The sequence below is a fragment of the Urocitellus parryii genome, chromosome 5 (genome assembly GCF_045843805.1).
Source record: "Urocitellus parryii isolate mUroPar1 chromosome 5, mUroPar1.hap1, whole genome shotgun sequence".
NCBI classification, from domain to species: domain Eukaryota; kingdom Metazoa; phylum Chordata; class Mammalia; order Rodentia; family Sciuridae; genus Urocitellus; species Urocitellus parryii.
Genome location: NC_135535.1, coordinates 62,456,972 through 62,474,929, shown reverse-complemented (window position 1 = coordinate 62,474,929; position 17,958 = coordinate 62,456,972). Strand labels below are relative to the sequence as shown.

The window sequence follows — 17,958 nt, the reverse complement described above, 5'->3', positions numbered from 1 at the left end:
CCCCAAAGCTACTAACCACCCTGTAAGTGGGATCCCTTTCCTTCTCGTTCAAAGCAAAAGACATGGAAAAAGAAGCAGGAAAGAGTGGCCTCCTGGCTCTTCCTCTCCTCCTCTGGTCAGAGGGCTCCGTCTAGGGAGGGGATTCCCAGCGCCAGCCCCCCAGGGCATTTAAAGAAGCTAACTTCCTTTCTAGTCTTCATCTGAGATCCTGTGATAGTGACCCCTTCCTCTGCCCCCTCCTCCAAATATCTCCTGGGCATTTTATTGTTACCCTACTAGGGTGGAACTCTGAACTACTGCTTTTATTATTGTTATTTATTGTTATTATGATTGTTAGAGATTTGTTCATCGGGTTCAAGGGACAACAGCCTGGCCCAGAGGGAGGCCTGTCTGTCACAAGTGAATGGGGACCGCACAGACACACACACCTAACACGGTGCACACACTCACATGTATATACCCACAAATGCCTCTTAGGTTCGGGCCCCTGCACAGCCATTCAAATGAGGCAGGCGTTCTCCTATCCCCCAGCACACCAACAGCACGCTACCCACACGCACCAGCATTCAGGCAGAACACCACCCCCAGACCGATGCCAAAACCCACACGCACCGAGATCGCAAGGCAAAGAAAATACGTATGAATCCCTTCTCTCCCACAATCTGGAGGGGCGAGTCAGGCCTCTGTCTCTTTCCCCCAGTCTCTCTCGCTTTCTCTTTTTTTTTTCTCCTTGTTTACAGCTTCAGAGAGCTCAAGGCCCATAAATCTTGAGGGGCCTACAGAGCGCAGAGCACATTTGTATGCATCGTTAGGACTCGCTAATACCTAAGCCCATTAACGAGCGTGTATGCGCGTGGTTTCCGGTGTATATTAACTTATAGTTAAATTCTGGAGGAAAGGGCATTGTGAATTAACATATACCGAATCCATCATGGGCTTTTGTCATATCAGATTAGTCAACCATGGGTTTGGGGGAGCAAGCTGAATGGGTCAGGGTCTAATCACCCTCCAAACTTTGTGGAGTAAATTTGAGGGTCTGAGAAAGATGAGCACACTCCTCCTGCCCAGCCCTGGTGGTTCAGACCCGAAGGCCAAGTAGCTGCACACCTGCGGGAAGACTGAGGGGCCGGAGACTTGGGTGTGGGAGAAGGTTGTTGGGGGTGAAGGAGGCCGGCGAGGGGAGGCCCCTCTGGCTGCAGGCTGGGGTTGTGCTGGGGCCGATCGGCCTGTGGTCGATGGATGGGCCGACTGGTTTCCTCTTTCCAAGAGAAACGCGAAGGAGAGGCTAGTGGAGTCGCTGGACTTTAATTAAACCGAAGAAAATACAGTGGGAGGAGGGAAAAACGATCCAGAAGGAGGAGGAGGAGGCCGAGGCCGAGGCAAGGAAGGAAGTCCGGGCTCTACAGAGCCTGGACATCTCCTGGGGGGCTGATAGCTGGTGGTTGCATGGTTCTTTTCCCACCCCAGATACCCCTGGGTCGAGGCCAAACCGCTTCTTAAAAACACGAAAGGAAGAAAGAAAAGGAAAAAGGGAAAGAGAAGGTAAAGAAAAAATAAAATCTAACTCTAGGACGGGTTTCAGCCAGGTGTTCCTAGTTGCAATGACTCAGAGCCTACTGGAAGCCCAAGGATCCTGGTCATTGGGCCTGCGTAGGGATGAAGGATGCCCAGTGCTAGAGGGAGGACGGAGAGGAAAGTCCATCTCGTGGGGTCCTGTAGAAAATGCCAAAGACAAAACGAGCTAAATTATTTTGTCTGTGTAGATGTGGCTGCTATCTAAATACAGCCGACCGCGGCGGGAGAGCGGGGGCGGGCTGGGGCGAGGGGGATAATCGGCCGGGATGGAGCGGGCTGGCAGGAGCGAAAATGCCTTCCACCCCTTTGCTTTGCGGGAACAGCCAGAGGCCTCCCCTGGCCGTGCAGGCGGCCGCGCGGCGGGCCGGGCCGCGGCCGGCCGGGCCGGGCCTGGGGGAGGGGAGGCGGGGGCGGTCCCTCCCCGGGCGCTGTGAACTTTAGCTGGGCCGCCGCCTGTCAGCCCCAGAAAGCGTTAAAGGTGCAGCAGCCCGCGCCAGCCTCCGCAGCCGCCTTTGTACGCGTGATTTATGACTTCAATCTTGGTTCACCGAGAGTTCACACGGCTTTCGCTGCTGTTGAAGGTTAAAAGATGGTCTTCGCTTGACAAGTGGGACTATTGAAAATTCCTTCTTCTTCGTTTTTTTTTTTTTTTTTTTTTTTTTTTTAAAGAAGCGAAGAGCTAAGACTCAGGAGAGAAAAAATTTGGGGGGAGGGGACAGGGGTTGCAGGTGGGGCAAAATAGTAGGTCAGGAAGGTTTGTCCTCCTTCATTTAGGATTTTCTGTAGCTAAGATTTGAGTGTGAATTGGTGAGGAGGGTAGAGAATAGGAGGAAGCTAGGGAAGAGGTTTAGAGATTTCTCATATTTGAAGGCCAAATGAGTGGCATTTTGAAAAACATAACGTGTTTTCCACCTCTAGGTAACTTGCGTTACAGACCTACTCCATCCTCCTCTGGAGACTAAAAGCCGGCCAGGTAAGGATAAAGCTGAGCCAAGGGCAGGGTATTGCTGACAGCGTGCCAGCGGGTGTGTCTGGCTGACCTTCCACCTTGCCTAGAAAGCCAGGTTTTATTTAGTGTGCTCTTGTACCCTCAGATTTGGCAAGGCCATTTCTGGGTCCTGGTGTTCCAACTCTCTTCCTCCAGTCCTGTAGATTTAGTTTAACATGTATATTTGATGCAAATGAAGGGGAAGGAAGGTAGGATCCGGAATGGAATTCCTTTCTAACCCAAATCCCCTTGGCCCTAGAACAGGTCCCTCTTCCTTCTAGCATTTTGGAGGAGGTAGTGTCACAGCATAGATGGTAACCAAAGATCTCCGGATGGTCAGAAGATAAGGGTCCTTTGTCTTGGAAGTGTTTGTGTATTTGGAAAAACAGGAGTCTCCTATTTTTTGAGAGAGAGAGAGAGAGAGAGAGAGAGAGAGAGAGAGAGAGAGAGACACCCTGGAGCTGTGAGGGACTGAGGGATTCTTAGCTCCTTGAAACTATTTTTAAATCACTTGGTGTAAGAATTTGGGATTATGATGTTGGGGAGGGGAAAAGTAGAGAACCAAGTCTGGTGTTGGGTATGCCCACCTACTCCTACTTAGGCACCTTGTCCCTTATCCAATACTGGTACCACTTAGGTTTGTTTTGTTTTGTTTTGTTTTGTGTGTGTTTGTGTGTTTGGCTTTTGTGGTGTTGGGGATAAGACTCCAGGGCCTCAAGCATGCTAGACAAGTGCTCTACCACTGAGCTATATTCCCAACCCTCTTATGCAGATGTCAGAGCCAGTCCCTCAAATCCAGATCCTGGAACCAAAGGCATTCACATTAGAAAGGATGCTCCCAGTCTCTCTTCTCACACAGAGTTTGAAGAGACCTTCCATCACAATAGGAAGATGCCTAGGCACTCCCTATCAAAGGAGACGAAGAAGACCCAGGAAGGTGGCCACACCTCTTTGGGACCCCCCAACCCCTCTTGCAGGGGATCCCATATATAAATAGCAGAATGGGAAGCAGAGAACAGAAAGACTCCAGAAATCTAGAGTCCGGATTCTGAGGTCACTTTGGTACAAATGACCCTCTGGCCTCCAGAAGAACAGAGAAGCAGTGTGGTTCTGTATTTAGAAGTTTGGGGGTGGGTAGTGTTAGGAGGAATGGCCAAGGAAGCTAATGAATCTCTTCCAGGTTCTGGTTGGGAAGCAGAGTAATGACCATAATGGCCTCTGGTCCCCTTCCCACCACCTCTGACTATGTTTCTCCCTGTGAAATAATTTTAGTGGGCTCCTGCTTATCTGCAAGTCTGGAATAATTATAAATTTTTAATTCATAATTAAGACTGTTGATTGTGACCATTGCTCTTCAGTAGCCCTGTTTATTTCCTTCTCTTCTGTGAGGCAGAAGGCAGCCTCAGTTAGCCCCTGCCCTCTGTAACAAGCAAACTGAGGCCCAGCACCTCTTAAAGACAGCCCTTGAACTTGGCCATCTGTGGAAAAGTTGCCTCATTACTAGTCAATTCATGTTGTACTTTACAGAGTATTTGTACTCAATAGGACCACCTCCCACTAACCTCAGATTGCCTCAGATTTCAAAGTGCTGGTAAGATTGGCTCCTGGGGAGACTAGGAAACTAGACTCCAACAAGAGAAGCAGCTTGGTCAAACTTTAGAGTCAGGAATGAAGGCCAGGTGGCAGGGCTCCCAGGCATAATACCTAAGCAATCTGAGATGAAGAATGGACATTCTGCCTCTCCTGCCTTAAGGAAACGCTGGCCTCCCTCAAACCTCTAGGTCCCCTGAATACACACCTGGTCCTTTTTTCTGACTTTCCTTTCCATACAGACAGACAGACAGACAGACACACACACACACACACACACACACACAATATGGAGCCACAGGCTTCAAGATGCCCTATGTTCTTAGGGGTGGGGAAGTGGGATCTGTCAGTTGTTTCACATCTGTAAAGACATAGAGAAGGAGAAAACTGCTCCTATCCCATGAGATAATTTCCACCTAAATCCCTATTTTCAGCTCACCCAGCATGAAATAGTTGTTCCCTTTCTCCTCTCCTACCCTCTGGAAATATGGAGGTTAGGGGCAGGATGAGCAGGTCCCAACCACAGCTGAACCTAGAGAAAGAGACAGAAGTAGGCAATGAAGGGGTGCTGATTACTTCCTACAAGCTTTATCTACATTCTTCAAACCCAGATCAATACCCTGAAACAAGGGCCAGAGGGAGCAACCCCCCTGTAGCCAATTCTCTACTCTTTCTTCTCATGAAAAAAAAGCATTTTCTCCCTCCCTGAGGCCTGGATTCTTCTGAGACCTTTGCTCTAAGAACATTACAGCTTTCCAAAGGACATTTGGGGACCCAAACTCCATGTATCTCTCAGTGCCTGTCTAGAAGGAAGCCAGTGGCCACTTTACACCCCACCAGTCGGCTGGTTCATGGAGTCTCCTCAACCACTCACCTGCTTTTCCTGAGAGCTAGCCCAGCGTCCTTGATCTTGCTCAAGTCAGGACACAGGTAGGAAGCCTGTTGAGAGGGTTCTCCAGGGCTAGCTAGTATATTTTAATGTACTGTTTGATGGTAAATAAAGAGAACTTGGGGGAAAAAAAAAAAAAGGAAGGAGCAACAGTGCCTGGCATGTCCCCACCCGCCCCTCCTCTGGACATTGGCTTTCTTGATGAAACAGTGCACCGTTGTTCTTGAACAACCATTCCCCACCATCTCTGTTCGAAGGGTTTGAGTTTCACCCTCCGTTCACCCCCATTAATCACCCCAGCAGCTAAACATCACCCAGCCCCCTCTAGCTCTAGCCCTTTCTCTTCTTCTTGCCCTTAGTATTCATGGCGGGGCATTCTTCACTGCTGCGTGCCTCACAAAGATCTCTCCTCGGACACAAGGACCCTCCCCCTCTCTAGCTACCCAGTCCATGGTGGGCACTACTCTCTGTTCTGGGTGTCCCGACTGCCAGCTCATCATACTCTTGGACCCTGCTCCCCAGCTCTTCCCATAGCCGTTGCCCCATTCCCGTGCACATTCCCACTCACCACGCCCTCCTTCAGGTACTTTATCTCATGGCCACCCAACCTCGTGTCTCCACCACCCACCATCGTTCTTTCCTCCAGGCCCATCTGCTTCTAGCTCCCATCTGCCTTTGACACTTCCCCTTGCCTCTTGTTTCTTTCCCTCCCAAGACCTTCCTGAGGCTCTTTAGATGGTGGCTTTGAAGTCTGATCCTTCGAACCTCAAGAAACTTAGAGGCAGGGTAGCACAGTGGTTAAAAGCATGGCTTTAGATTCAAATCCCAGATCTGACACCTGTGAGGTATATGCAACTATAGACAATCACTCAACCTTTCTGAGCCATCCATACAATGGACATACTCACTGGCCATGTAGAGTTGTTGTGTAGATCAAATTAAATTCTATTTGCATAGATCCAAGCATTCAGCAGAAGTTTGATAAATGGTCGTTATTAAATCAGAATCTTCTTGGGGAGAGAGAAAGGAGGCTTTTTGGATTCCAATAAAAGTTAAGAAGTTGCTTCTTGCAGTATCTGAGAGGGTAGGATAAAAATGACGCAGTCTTGCAAAGCAGGGCCCATTTACCAGGAAGCCTTACTCTTCTGTTTGCCCAAGAGGGTCTCAACTTTGGCTGCACATTGGAACACCTGAGAGTTTTTGTTTTTTTTAAACAAATTCTGATGCTTAGACTCCATCTCCAGAGTTTCTAATTTGTTGGCCTAAGTAGGGCCTGGGCTTCTTGATTATTGTTTTTAAAAACCCCAGGTGATGCTAATGTGCAGCCAGAGTTCCAGATGTAGCCCTAGGAAGGGATACAAGATAAGGATGACTGCTACTTCTGCCAGAGGACTTCTTAACATGGGGTACCTCCTTCTAGCTGCATTGCTTCAATGGGAAGAAGTTCACTTAGGATTAGCTTCTCTTTTTTTTTCAAACTATTTTTTTAAGAGAGAGAGAGAGAGAGAGAGAGAGAGAGAGAGAGAGAGAGAGAGAGAGAGAGAGAGAGAGAATTTTAATATTTATTTTTCAGTTCTCGGCGGACACAACATCTTTCTTTGTATGTGGTGCTGAGGATCGAACCCGGGCTGCACGCATGCCAGGCGAGCGCGCTACCGCTTGAGCCACATCCCCAGCCTGGATTAGCTTCTCTTGAGATCCCAGAACTTCAGAAAAACTCACACTTTCCATTTCCTACAGCTATCAGGATTTAGAAAATGTCCACCCCAAGAAGAGACAGGGGAATGGACAAATTGACTTCTGAGAGGCCTTGCTCATCTGAAAGCATGTGGTCCCCAGATCACCAACAGCAGAGGAAGAAGCAGCCCCCCTCAATAGTGGGAAAATTTGTAGTTATATAGTAAATGGAGCTTCTACCTGGTTGCTACAATAATAGGCCAAGCAATTAGGATACAAGTTCCAGAATCTTTTCCTATATTTCCAAAAAGATAAATCACCCCCAGGAACAGAATCTGCATATTGTAATTAACTGATAAATATTTCATGCCTGGTTCAAACTTTCTCCTCTTCTATTTAATGGCCACAAACTTGAGCACTGAGGAACCAGGGGAGAAGAGGGTGGGGGCTGGCATGGGGAGGCTCTGCCTTGGCTTGGGGGAGGGAAACTCTGTCTTGGTTACTGCTTTATTTACTTTCCTCCTGTTATTTTAAGAAAACATTGCCCACCTGGAGCAAATCAGGTCACAAGTAGTAGAGAGTCTGACTCAGGTTTGTGGCCTCAGCCCTAACCTCCTCCAGGAGAGGCCAGTCTCTGGTGACCCTGGGGGCACTGAGAGCAGCAGGTTTTAGAATCCATAGGGCCCAATATTTGAAAATAAGCTCTGTTCTCTAACTTTTTAACAGGGTGGGCTTAGGCAACTCAGTTTTTTTCAACTGTAAAATAAGCATAGCAATGTGTGTGGAGGTAGGTCATGCTGGGGATCAAACCCAGGGTCTTAAACATTCTAGGCAAGGGCTCTACTACTGAGCTACATTACTCAGCTGAGGCATAGCAATTTTTATCTTATAGGATTGACTGTGTTCAATAGGCTCTCAATACATGATGACTATGACCAACAATAATGATCATAATTAATTGCATCACATCAAATCCCTTCTTTTTATAGAACCTAAATAAGTGTTTATAGCACCTAAATAAGTGAATGCTTACTCTGAGTATGGTGAATGCCTTATCTCATTTAATCAACACAACAAATTTATGAAGTATTTTTTAATCCCTGTTTATTATCAATGTTTTGCAGACAAGGGAACTGGGACAGGTCAAAGGTAAGTATCTTGCCAGGGGACGCACAGCTAGGTGGTAAATAGTAAAGGCTTTGTATCTGACTATGTGGTTTCAAATCTGGGCTCTAGCTGGGCATGGTGGTACACACCTGTAATTCTAGCCAGTCCAGAGGCTGAGACAGAAGACTCAAAATTTTGAGGTCAGCCTGGGCAATTTAGTGAACCCTGTGTCAAAATAAAGCTTAAAAAAAGGCTAGGACTAAAACTCAGTGGGTTTAATTCCAGGTACAAAAAACTTGGGGAAAGAATGTCATATTACCCTTCCACTTTCAATTACTTATTATCAACTCTTGGCTCTACCAGCCTGTACCTGTAGGATGCAACATAAGCCTCAGCTTCTTCCTCTGTAAATTGGGAATGTAAATGATGCCTACTTGGCAGGTAGTTGTGAGAACTGAGAGATGTATTACAGTGCATGCCTCAGCCCTGGTGCATGGTAAGTGCCCAATAAATGAGTCATCTTTATCACCATCATCACACCACTCTGTACCCTAGGGCCACGGTGTCTCTTGCTCTTTGGTGTTTGAGAGGTAAGTGTTTGTGAGGGTCTTCCAGAGGCCATAGAGCTGCTCTTCATTATGCACCCCTCCTCCACTTCTGTACCCAGGACTTGGGGAAAAGGATGCTAAGCAGATTATGACTCCATTTCAGGAATTAAATCAAAACTCAAGACTAACTCAATTTGGCTTCTGATGAGAGGGAAAGGTTAAAAGGGAGGGAGGAGGCATCTGGGTGGGCTCTCAGAAGTGTAACGGATCTGAATCCTCACCCGTAGCCCCTCCACAGGGCTTTGCCCAAGGGGCACTGGGGGTAGAGGAAAGAAGGAACCTTGGAAATTCACACCACCTGAAAATGAATGAGGGACTAGGAAACTGTCCAGGAACATTTCCCCAAGGGGGATCTTTCCTCAGGCTACCTCAGCCTAGTCCTGGGATGCAGGGAACCCTAGACTGGATGAGGGCTGAGGGCTTAGACAGGCAGGTGGGCCTCAGAAGAGTAGAGAGTCCTGCTGGAGGCCATTGCCTCCCTGGAGAAGATCTGAGTTGAGGCTCTTCTCTTTAAAGACTTCTAAGCAGGACTAACATTGCCATCTCTTATATCTCTGATGTATTTATTCGCCTAAAAATATGATATGTGTATCTGTATAAAAACAGCTTCACTGTGTGAATTACCATTCAGCTGCTATTCAGCTTCATATATTTAGCTCAGATTCCTCTAAGCTCTGCAAACTAAAAGTAAAAAATCAATTCTACTTAAGAAAGAGTGGTGATTTTCCTCAGGATTTTCTCTTGTGCTCCCAGGAGAAGACCATTATTTCCCCATATACAGAAGAGGAAACTGAGGCTCCGGGAGATGAGTAGTTTGCTCAGAGACGCAGTGTGGGTGCAAGGATTCCAAAACAGAAAGCAGCGTTTGTGGGGAGAGAAGGCAGGGAAAGGCTGCCGGGTGCCTAAGCCAGAGGCCTCCCTCCTCCCCAAGCCCAGTGAGTTGAGAAAGCCCGGGAGGCAGGCGCTGGGGAGGGAGGGATCCTGGGCTAGCCAAACAGCGGGGCCTCGGGCGAGAGCGTCGCCAGCGCGTCCTCATTCTGCGATTACTGTCAGGGGACCATCCATCAGCGCCGCCCGGGACGCTCGGGCCAGACTGCCCGCCGCCCGCCCGGGTCTCTCCAGATCGCATTAGCGTGGGGCGAGGGCGCAGTGCGGCACCGGCTGCCGGGGAGAGGCGGCTGGCCACGCTGGGCGCAGGCAGGGACACCGCGGTGGGGCCACCTCAGGGGAAGGGGAGAGGCTGCCTTAGGATTCCTCCTCTTCTCCCAGTCTCTCCGCTCCGGGCCAGGGGCTGTTGAAAGGGGGCGCGAGAACCGGTGCCCAGAGCACAGAAGGCTCCCGGGAGGGGCCTGCAGCCGGTGGGAGAAATCAGTAGAAGCAGAAAGAGAGGGAGAAACACCTGGAACAGGAACAGGGAGGGCAGAGACTGAGAAGGAGGCACAGAGGCTGGAGATTAAGTGGGGCAGAGGACTTAAGGAGCAAAAAGTGATGGGGAGAGAATTGGAAAGGGACAGATGAGTGAGCAGGGGACGAGAAAGCCACAGATGGTCAGGGGTGGCCAACACCTTAGCCTACTGCCACGCCCTCATTCTACAGATGAAGAAACTGAGGCCCAGAGCAGAGAACCCTCACCCACACACCCACTCCAGCCGCTTGCTGGGCCAGCTCTTGACCCTGAGGCACATGTGTTCCTTCAAACCATGTGTTTTGAGCATCTGCTCTGTGCTGGGCCCGGGGCCTGTGGAAATGATGCAGAATGGGTTCCTCCCTCCAGAAGCTGCATCTCATCTTGGGGAGAGGGGCTGGGCATTCAGAAAAGTTCCCTCACCCCCCATAGGTGGGGTCCCTAAACTCACCTCTCCTGGCAAACCCTCCTTGTCCTCTGTGTTCTGCGTATATCCTCATGGGGTGTGGCCATTCCATGGGAGAATCCACCCTTACTTTCCATGGGGCTCCCCAGGAACCAAGGAAGTTTGTTTTTTAACCAGGGATTGAACCCAGGGGTGATCTAACAACTGGACCACATCCCAAGCCCTTTTTACTTTTTATTTTGAGACAGGGTCTTGCTAAGTTGCTTAGGGCTTTGCTAAGTTGCTGAGGCTGGCTTTGAACTTGCAATCCTCCTGCCTCAGCTTCCCAAGTTGCTGGGATTACATGCACTACCATGCCTGGCTCCCAGACAGGTTCTTGAGGGTTTGCCCAGGTTGTTCCAACCTATATCCAACAGGCCTAGCCTGAAAGCAAGGCCCATTCTCTGCTTAGCTCGTCCTCTGGGATGAATCAACACCTGCTGAGGACTGAGGTTCACATGAAGTACTTCCAGGTCTCACAGTCTGGAATCACTGTTTTGTGGAGCTTTGAAGGGGCGATCTTTCCCTGAGTATGGAGCCGGCACCATCTTCTGGGAAAGGACTTGTCCTCTTCAGTCAGGCTCTCCAGACAGTTCTGTTCGAGGCACATGTTGGGCGTGCTGGGGGTTCCAGATACCTGCCTGATCACTGCCCTGGGGTTTCTGCTCATGATTCTTCCCCAGTTACTTCCAGCTCTGCATCACTGTGCAACACCACAGAATCCTTGACAACCCCACAGCATCTCGTCCTTCCTCCTTTCTTCTGGAAGACTGTGTCTGAGTGGTTCAAATCTAGCCCTCCACAATCTCTCTCCTTAAACCCATTCCCTGATGACTGGGAAGTGCCTCCTTCTATCTAAACTTGATTCTTCCCTGCTCAGCACTTCGACCAGGGTGGAAGCACCAGATTCTTTCTAACACACACCCCTCCCTTCCAGTGATGCTCACCCAGTCCCCAGGGGTCAGGCAGGGAGTGGGGGCAGTCTCCCTCCAAGAGTTCTGGAACCATCTTTCCTCCCTCTGAAGCAAGCTTCTGTCTACTCTGGGTGATGGTTGTCTGTGATTATCTTAAAGAAGGGGCTATCTTTGCTCCATGGCTCAACTTAATCTGAAGCAAATGTGAGTTTCTAATCCCAGCATCTTGGCCTCTGTACAGAAATGGGGGACTCAGGAAAGAAGAGAAATGAGCAGAACTGAGACAAGAACAGCTCCCATTTCCCACCCTCATGTTCCAGCTTCCAATTCCCAACAGGGCCCCCCGGAGGGCAAGAGCTATGGACACTCCTGAAACCCCAGGCTAAAGACCCACAGACACATTTCAGCACTATTCTTTCTTGCAGGCCCAATGATGCTCTTGGGAATCTAACCAAATGGAAAAGCCTAGGAAATAGGCTACCTCTGCAGCCCCTGACACTTCATCCAGAGCAGGATGTCAGCTCCATTGAGGGAGAAGCACTGGACATGGAGTCCCGTTGGGAGCAACGGTGAAGCACTTCTTCCAAGGGCACACCAGGTTAGGGAGTGGGAGCACCCAGCTCAGAAAAGCATAAGGAAGAAGGCCTTGGCAATAACTCTCCATGTCTTTGTACTAACTTCACATACATTGTCTCATGCAATCCCCACAGTGCCAAGTTCAGCGCCTGGCACAAAATACATGCTTGTCTAAGTGGATGAGTGAAGAGCCTAGGAGGAAGGTCAGGATCCTTAATTATAGAAGAAGAAACAGCAGCACAAAAAGGTTAAATAACTTGTTCAAGGTCACATGTCTTGTTTGAGGCAAGGCCAAGCTTCAGTGGAGAGTCATTTGGTGGTGGAGGACAAGAGAAAGGGAGGCAGGGAGGGTGTGAATAAATTATCACACACTACCCTTAGGTACAGGACTCCATAAAGTGCTGACTCCCTGAAATATGGCATTTAAGACTAAACACCTTCTAAAATAACTCAGGGAGGGTCGATTTGCATGTATACACAGTACTGCAAGTAACATAGGAGGTCAATGGGCAGACCAGGATAGCGAATGCCAAAACTCAAAGCCCACACTGAGAGTCTGGACATCCAACACCAAGACCTTTGCTAGTTTTTTGTTGTTGTTGTTGTTTCTTTGTACCGCGGATTGAACTCAGGGGCACTCAACCACTGAGCCACATCTGAAGTGGTATTTTGTATTTTATTTAGAGACAGGGTCTCAACTGAGTTGCTTAGCACCTTGCCGTTGCTGAGGCTGGCTTTGAACTCAAGATCTAACTGTCTCAGCCTCCTGAGCCACTGGGATTACAGGTGTGCACCACCATGCCCAGCTTCTTTGCTAGTCTTAAATGCTGTGTGGCATCAGGCCAATGATGCCCCTCTCTGACCTCAAGTGAAGGGAGAGACCAGATGAGAAGGAGGGTGCATTTGGGCAAGAAGGGTCAGGTCATTGTCCTCAGGGTAACAATCAGAGGCATCAAGTTCCCACTTCCCTAGATCTGCTCTTTGTTGTCATTTTATTGCTCTCATCTGATTATAATGACTGTGTGTGTGTGTGTGTGTGTGTGTGCGCGCGCGCACGCGCGCACTGGGGATTGAACCCAGGGCCTCACACATGCTAAACATATGCTGTACCACAGAGCCACATCTCCAGCCCCCATGAGTTTTTTTTTTAATAAGAAATTCATATGCAGCATAGTTCAAAGCTCAAAAGGCACTAAGAGTTATATGATAACAAGCCAGGCATGGTGAGCATGCCTGTAACCCCAGCAACTGGGGAGGCTGAGGCAGGAGGATCATGAGTTCAAAGCCAGCCTCAATCACTTAGCTAAGGCCCTAAGCAACTTAGTGAGACCCTGTCTCTAAATAAAATATAAAAAGGGCTGGGAATGTGGCTCAATGGTTAAGTACCCCTGGGTTCAATCCCTGGTACAGAAAAAAAAAAGTTATATGATAACAAGTAGGTATCCCTTCCATCCTCAGGACTCCAGGCCACGAGGGTTCTCTCTCCATTTAACCATAGTAGCCACTCTCTTAGATAAGATCACCCTCCAAAGAGGTTTCGTTTCTCTTGGCTTATATGCTAGAGTCACCATGAAGTTTTATGGGATAGTAGTAAAGGGACCCTCCTGGACTGGTGGGGTGTTAGAGAACTAACTACTCTCAGTTTCCCCTTCCCATCCTGGGGTGATGCAGAAATGCTAGAGCAGGAGAGAACACAAACGGCTGCATTCTTTCGGAGTTCAGGAGAGTTTTAATTGAGAGGGTGGGCTCTCACCAGAAGGCCCCACCACGACTCTAGTCCCCCAGACTCTAGCCCAGAGCTGCACAGCTACAGGGCCTCCATTTTAGCCTGGCTGAGGTGCCCACCCAGTCAAGTCCTGCTCAAGTTTTCCAGAGGACAAGGCTCCGCACTATGCCCGCCTCCTGTCATCTTGTTGGGAGGCCTTTCTTGATGACTAGCCTAACTTACTCACCCTCAGTAGAGAAGGAACATCCTCTTTGAGGTGATCCCTCTGGTCCTCTGTTTTCTCCTCCCACTGGAGTGCATAATCTTCCACCAGGCCCGGTAATTCCACCTCGATGGTTTATCCAGACTTGGAAGAGACATGCTTCTCTGCTCTCTTTCAGCTACCCTTCCCCATCCCTGAAGGCTGTTGGATTCCCAGGCTACCCCCCCACCCATTTCTAATCCCCTCATTCTGACCCTGCACATCCCTTTGGTATTATTATACCAAAGTATAACTTGCCATGAAGATGATGAAAGTCCAACCTAAAGCCAAGTCTTCCTCCGGATTCAGGGGTAAATTCCATCTATCCCTCCGCTAGCTGAACTTCCCCATTTGTGATGATGTCCTAGCCCAACTCTGGTGCTTGTTTGTCACTCCGACTGCCAGATCCTCACACAGACGTGCTAAGAACAAGTTAACCCCAAGCTTGGGGTGGTTTCCCTTTGCCCTCCTTTCCAAACCCTGTCCTGGTTAACCTCAGCCTTCACACTGACTCATTAAGCAATTATCATTGAGCCTATTCCAGGTTCTTAGAATACATTGGTGATCAAAATAAAGAAAGTCACCTGCCTGTGTGGAGTTTGCATTCAAGCGGGGAGAGACAGATAACGAACAGTACACTTACTAAATAAGTTATATCATATATAGGAAGTGACAATTGTGGGGCTCGGGATGTGGCTCAAGTGGTAGCGCGCTCACCTGGCATGCGTGGGTTCAATCCTCAGCACCACATAAAAATAAAATAAAGATACTATGTCCATCTAAAACTAAAAAATAAATATTTTAAAAAGTGACAATTGTTAGAGACGAAAATTAGGAAAGAGGGATCAGGATTAGAGAAAGTCCAAAGCATTAAACATAGTATTCAAGGAGGGCTCATTGAGAATATGGTCTTGGCACAAAGACATATCCCCACAGGTGGCTTGGCAAAAGTATTCCAAGTAGAGAGAATAGCTGGTGCAAAGGTCCTGAGGCAAGAGCATGCCCGGCAGGTTTCTGGAACCTGGAAACCAGTGTAGCTGTAAGAAATTAAGCTAGGAGAGTGGGGGTGTGGGGAATGACATCAGCAAGCCAGGTGATGTAGGACTGGGTAGGCTAACTTAGGGGCTCCACTTTTCACTCTAATGGGCAGGAAAGGCATGATTGGATTGGTTTTTTAAATGGCCCTCTGTCTTTTTTTTGTTGTTGAGAATTGATTGCAGGGGTTTGGGGTAAGGGAAGGTGCAGGGAGACTTGTTGAAAGGCGATCACACACATCTAAGTGAGAGATGGGTGACTTGGAGCAGAGTGGCAGCAGTGGACATGATAAGGGCCTGGATTGTGGCCTTGGGGTGAGTCTCCCCTTCCCTGGTTTCTTTCTTTTGCTCTGGTCACTTCCTGCTTTTCTAGGTTGTGTTTCCCCTTTCCTTGAAGGCTGAGGGCTCTGTGAGGGTGGCACTCAGTACCTGGTCTGGAGTCTGCCCCAGGACCCAGGGCAGGGCCCCACGCAGGGCAGACAGGCCCCAGTGCTGCCTAGGAGCAGACTGACAAGCAAGCGGCCCTCCCTAGTCCCACTCCCTGAGCGAGGGGAGGAGGCTGCTGTCTCTAAAGAGGGCGTGATGGACAGTTATTGAAGGCACTCAGCTGGGGGCTCCACTCTAGTCTTAATCTGAGCCGCCCTCGAGGAAATCATAACCAGCTCTTAAAAACATGTTAAGACCAAAGCTGCTGTGTGTGTGTTTGCGCCAGCTTCAGACAGCTACTTAACACCAGGGGCCTCAGGGCCTTTGATTCCTCCACTCCTCGCCTTGCCCTCTCCCCTCATCGGGTGGCGTTTGTCAGCCAAGACGTTGTTTAAATCGTTTCCTATAAACATTTCCCTCCAAATGCCATCCAACGTTCCAGAAATGCATCTATCACTGGCTTGGGGTACACTTGAGGAACCTAAGGAAGAGGGCTCCCCTTCTCTCTCCCCTGTCCCCCATTACTCCTGCCCTGGCCCACATTCTCAGGTTTCATGCAGTAAGGATTGCTTCCCTTCAGTGGAACAGGCCCTTAGTGCCAGGATTATTTACAACACTGAGATGGCCACAGGCTCCAGGAGCAGCCGGGCCCCTGGACACTTCCTCTTTCAGAGCTCAGTGGATGGACCTGGGTGTGTTGGCTTCGTCTGGATTTCCTGCTGGCTTCCAGGGAGCATGGAGGGTAGGGGAACATGGGTCTAGACCTGGTCAAGGCTGTCACCAGAATTTAAGGTGCTTAGAAGACAGGCCCCAAATAAAGTGACCCCTCACTTCACCTCTGCACCCAGCCAGGCACTTTTCTGCCTCCAGCAGCTTTCTTCTTGGCCGGGAGCTGCCTGTGGGGCTTGCTGAGCCGGGGGGCTGCTCTCTCTCCAGGAATGCCAGCAGCATACCCCCCAACCGTGGCAGAGCCAGGACTCAGGCTGGAACCCTCTGACGGATTGGATTGGAATGAGAGTGCAGAAGATTCTGGAGGTTCTTCCAGGGAAAAGTTTGAACTGGTCAATTCTGTCTGGAGCAGAAGTGGATGAATTCAATTCCTGAGACTGAAAAGTTCCTTAGGAGCCTCATCCTCCCCAGCTGTAGCCAATTACTCGTCTAATTGTCCTGACTGAAAGGTTCTGCTGGAGCCTAGGACTGGAGGATCCCGACCCACTTCATAGCTCCTCTCCCCAGCTCATTCTCTGGCCAGTGTTGCAATAAGGAGAAGCAGTGCCCGACCTCCTGCTCCTTCCCAGAGGCCTGATTCGGCTGCTCCCCTGACATCCAGGCGTCTGCCTCCTTCCCTCCATACCTGTGGCACTCCCCGCTTCTAGGTGGGTTCCAAAGAGAGCCCAGGCGAGACGCCACAAGAAGGTAGGAAAGGCTCAGGGTGGAGCCCAAGGCAGGAGAGGCAGAGGAAGCGGTCCCAGTCTTTGGGGGTCAGGTAATGCCCCTTTACAAGCCCAAATGAAGAAAAAAAGTTCTAAGGGGAGCACATGACTCCATAAAATAAAGGGACATAATTGGGAGCGATATCTAATTTATCTATTGAATGCCTCCTACGTACTCTTTTATCACTTAGATGGACAGAATATAATTGGTGTGCTGAACGCCATCAATCTCAGGGCCTGGGCTTCCTGTGCTGGCTACACCTATTACTGTCAGATTATGACACTGTAATACCAAGATCAATGACATTTTAAATGTGCTCCAGTTATGGGCAATTGCTGACAATAAAAACAGTGACAAATTGATGAAACTTGGGCAGCGATGATCTGGTGTCAAAAATAAACCATAAATAATCTGCTTTCCAAACTGGGAGAGGTGCCTGGGACACCTGCTTAGGGGCAAAAGGCCAAGGGAGAGGCGACTCTGCCCGACCCACAGCACTGTGGCCACTCAGGGAGCCTACCTTCGGTGGGTACCTCCCTCCAGGTGGCCTGAAAGGCCCCAACAGGAAGATGGAGAGGCTGGGTTTAGTCAAGGCCTGGGGTCCCTTTAGAGAGAAGCCCCATCACGGAGGACTCTGAGACACATCCACGTGTGGCTGCTAATTGGAGGACATCCAAGTTCCCAGAGGTGCTGGCGGATGGTATTTCCATGTCCTGCCCACACTGAAGAATCAGGGCCGGCCAGCTGAGTCACGGAATTGGACTTTGCCAGTGTTAAACCTGAGAGAGACCTCGACAGTCTCTCTTCAGGCAAGTCAGGCTGTCTCCAAACTGGCTCCGCAGAGGGTTCCAGACCCTCCTGCCCCGTGTCAACCTGCCCCAGGCACTGTTTCTCCAGGCCACCACCCCTCCTACCTGTTGAAGGCAACTCAGGCCTTCACCCAGCACAGTGACTTGGGGGTACATTAAGGTGGATGTTCTACTGTTCCTTATTTTTTTATATTTATTTTTTAGTTTTCAGTGGACACGAAATCTTTATTTTACATTTATGTGGTGCTGAGGATCGAACCCAGTGCCTCGTGCATGCTAGGCGAGCGCTATACTACTGAGCCCAAACCCCAGCCCCAAGCTCCTTATTTTTAAAGACTCTCCTTACTTCTTTGTAGTATTTCTCTCATTTTAATAATCACAATTTTTTTAATATGAATGCTATTGTTGATACTATGATCACCAGGATTACTACCATTGTAATCCTATAGGCATTTATGGAGCAACTACTGCATACCAAACTCTGTCCCACGTGCTTTGCAACATGTTATTTTTA

General features: G+C 49.3%; 1 long non-coding RNA gene across 1 annotated transcript; it reads left to right on the top strand.

Annotated features, from left to right (window-relative positions):
- Window positions 1-2,095: 2,095 nt before the first annotated feature.
- LOC144254805 (uncharacterized) lies at window positions 2,096-12,225 on the top strand. Its single transcript, XR_013343595.1, has 3 exons — window positions 2,096-2,156; window positions 2,494-2,548; window positions 11,624-12,225. It is a non-coding gene; the product is annotated as an uncharacterized LOC144254805 (long non-coding RNA).
- The last annotated feature ends 5,733 nt before the right edge of the window (window positions 12,226-17,958 follow it).